Genomic DNA, 3,841 nt, shown 5'->3' with positions numbered 1-3,841 from the left:
CTTTCTTTCTTTTTAATTTTTTTTTTTGAGTAAGATCACCCCTGAGCTATCATCTGCCACCAATCCTCCTCTTTTTGCCAAGGAAGACTGGCCCTGAGCTAACATCTGTGCCCGTCTTCCTCTACTTTATATGTGGGACGCCTGCCACAGCATGGCTTGCCAAGCGGTACGTAGGTCCACACCAGGGATCTTAACCGGCAAACCCCAGCCAACCGAAGCAGAACGTGTGAAGTTAACTGCTGTACCACTGGGCGGGCCCAGAGACTATGGCTTTCATTGAGTCAGCCAGTCATCAGTGGCCATTTGGCTATGGCCATTTGAGAGGAAGAAGTCATGGTATAGGACAGGTTCCTGCAACAAGACTTCCAGATATAGCATGCATTCACGGGTTATCTTAAGTACAGATACCTAACAGAGGAAAAAAAAAGTAGTGTACACTTAGCCTAGCTATTGGCCAATGTGGTAAATTGATACAAATTAGAAGATGGTGTCATGCCCTTCTAATTATTTGCCAAAAAAATTATTGAAAAAATATGCAAATCTCTGATAGCTGTGAGGTGCCTGCTGCCTCTGGAATTGGGAAATGTGATGTCTCTGATTTGATAGGCAATAGCACAATACCTTATGGGACATACAGTGATAATGCAGTAATAGTCAGCCTTACCCTGTCACAGCTCATCTCAGTTCATCTGAGAAGTTCCAGATTATGCTGCCATGGAGACTAGCATAGTGGTTATAAGTACAGTCAAAGCCATGCAGACCTCATTGGAGTCCTGATTCTGCCACTTACTACATTTACTGTTGACCTTGACGAATTACTTCAATGTCCTTCATTTCAGCTTTCTCATCCGTAATACAGCAATTATAATAGTACCTATCTGATAGGTGTTATTGTGACATGAAGTGAAATAATGCCTGCGAAGGACTTATGACAGTGACCTGCACACAGCAAGTGCTCCAAAAATGGAACCATTTGCAGTACTCATGGTGCCCGTGGGAGAAGCAGCAGTGTTAGCCTAGAGCCCTAGACCCGTACATCTACCACTAAGGTTCTGAAGTGACAAGTGTTCCTCTTCCCTTTAAGACTATATCCCCAAATGCTTTCAGGACAATAGAAGTTGGCATCTCTGACTGTTTAGGCCAGGCTGTTCAACCAATCCCCATCTGGGTCCAGCCACTCAATGTCTCACCTCCAGATCACTAACTTAGGCCTGCGCCCAGTTGTTTTCTTGTGTTCCCCCATTTTCCTGTTCTGCTTGGCCTTCTGCAGGCATAATCCTCCACTGAGAATCTGGGCCTGGCTGTAATACAGGCTGCCCTTAACTGGGCACTTCCCATGTGCCAGACAATTTATGTGAATAATCTCATTTAATCTTTAAAACAACCTGTTATTGGTTTATCCTTTTTACAGAAGACTATTCAGAGCTGTAGAGGTGTTAAAATATAACTTCTTAAGCCATTATGCTAGCAAAGAATTGAGGATATATATGCAGTAGATTCTCAAACTTTGCTGACCATTGCCCATTCTACACTCCTATCCTTTGGGAAACAGCTTTGAAAATGATGATGATGACAATATTCTTTTTTATCTCCCTAACTAGGTCAATTTTGCACTCTTACTACACACAAAGAAGGACTTTTCAAAAACAAGGACCTCTCATCCACAAAGAGTGGCAATTTTGATGACAGGTGGCTGACATCTCTACCCTTGTCAGCCCCAGAGCAGGAAGCACCTTAAGAAAGCACCCAAGTGACACCCCGGCCCTCAGCCCTATGAATGTCTGGCCAGGAGCTCTGCTCTGAAGCTCCTCCAGACTCACTGCTGTGTCACTTTTGCCTTTCTGGTCTCACCCTCTTAATGCTTGTCTCGAAGGGGTGAAAACCTCTTCTTCGTCTGGTACCTTTTTATTTTTGTCCTCAAATATAAAATGTTCACTGTCTCTCTCAGTAAATTCATTATTGTCCTGAGAGAATCTGGGGCTGGAGTCTTCAAGTGAAGACAAAAAAGTATTATTCCAGAACCCCGGGGATAAATATTTCGGTCTAGGTTTATTGTACTGCTGTTCTCATGGGCAGCACTACTGCAAACAGTATCATTCTCATTTTCAATAAAATTTTGCTGTTTCCCTTCATTTAGAACAAATTTTTCACAGGTTTCCAAAAGTCACATGTTCTACCGCTAAAGACATCCCTTTAAATTCCACTCTAAGAAGATCACTTGAAAAGATCTCATCCGTTTTATTCACTGACTCAACCAAAGGGATTCAGTTTCAACTTTTATTATACCCCACAGACACAGATTGTTACAAGTGCCTGGACCGGTGCTCGACCCTGGGAGTAAATGACACATATAAAAGACATAATTAAGACGTGATCCTGACCTCAAGCTGGACATGTTCTGGCAAGCCACAAAGTCACAGAGATGAAAAGGGGATTAGAAATAATCTAGAAAAACTCTTTGACTTTCAAAATTAGAAAGTTTGCTGCAGAGAAGCAAATTAACTTGTCTCAGGCTACTTATATAATGGATGGTAGAGCCAAGACTAGAAACTGAGCTTAATATCTTTCTAAATTATTCCGTACCATCTCTCTCTAGAAATTTTTTTTTTGACATCCTAATCAGCTCAGTGCTGTGCAATTTCAATTTTAGTACAGATATTGCCAAAGTGAGCAATGGCTATGACCCTCCATAAGCCACCTCCTGCAAGGACCATCCCTCTCCTTCCCCTCCAGGCCAGGTGGTGAGCTTCATCAGTGCCCCTAGGCCCCTGGGCTTCCCCTATCAGAGAACTCATTACACGGTTTAGGAACTTTCTATCTCCCCACTAGATTTTGAGGTTCCTAAAGATGGAGGACAAGTCATATTCACTTCGAGCTCTCCAGTGCTCAGCACTGAATTTGGCACAAAGTACTGAGTCATTTTTCCTGAATGAATAAATAAGCACATGAATGAAAAAGTCATACCATTCCTGAAACTCACTTTTGTTTACTATATCTGTCTATCTATCTCTCTAGGGAGATAGATGGATAGATACAAAGATAGACATCTCCCTGCTAATAATGCCTTTACTGACAAAGTGATAGTCAGATAAGAGAGCTCATCACATATAATGTCATCAATTGCAATAAAAATTTGATCCAGCAAAGTGTGGTTGGCTTTATTCCATCCATAGGATGGGAAAAAAAAGGGAGCTAAATAAAAAATATTATAGCTACACCAAGAGGTTTATTTTTAACTCGCTATGTTTGTTTATGCCTTGCATTTACTGTAAATGAAATCAAGTGAAGCCTTAAGACAGAGGACTTTGTATTTTATTGTTTTGTTTTGTTTTCAAAATGAGAAAGAAAAAAACAAAGTGGGGAAAAAAGAGAGAGAGGCCAGATCTGAGACAATCACATTTAGTTTCTAGCAACTTCTCCACTTATAATAATAGCAAAAGAAAGCTGTAAGTTTGGAGATCAGAAGATGTGCTTTTATGTTTCACTCTGCTACCAACTTGCTTTACTAGCAGGAGCTATGAGTGTCCTCTCTTAGGCCCTCAATTTTCAATCTGTCCAATGGACAGATTGAGGCGTGGACCAGATTGGATACTTTCTAAATCCCCCATGAGCCTTAGATCTCTAAGCAGCTTTCTTTCTTCAACTCTTTCTTGAAGCTAGAATCAGTGGGAGGAGGCAGCCCCAGAGGCAAGCCCAGGGGCCAGTAATCATACCCACCTTGTTTCTGTTGCTGACATTGTGAGCAGAGTTCCAAGGAAAATTCTTTTGGTTCCTTCGATCTGGTACAAGGAGTGACTTGCTTTATTTAGCTACCATTTACTTAGCCCTTCCTTTATTGTCA

Source organism: Equus quagga, chromosome 14 (assembly GCF_021613505.1).
Source record: "Equus quagga isolate Etosha38 chromosome 14, UCLA_HA_Equagga_1.0, whole genome shotgun sequence".
In the NCBI taxonomy this organism is placed as follows: domain Eukaryota; kingdom Metazoa; phylum Chordata; class Mammalia; order Perissodactyla; family Equidae; genus Equus; species Equus quagga.
Note: the sequence above shows the minus strand (reverse complement) of the source record.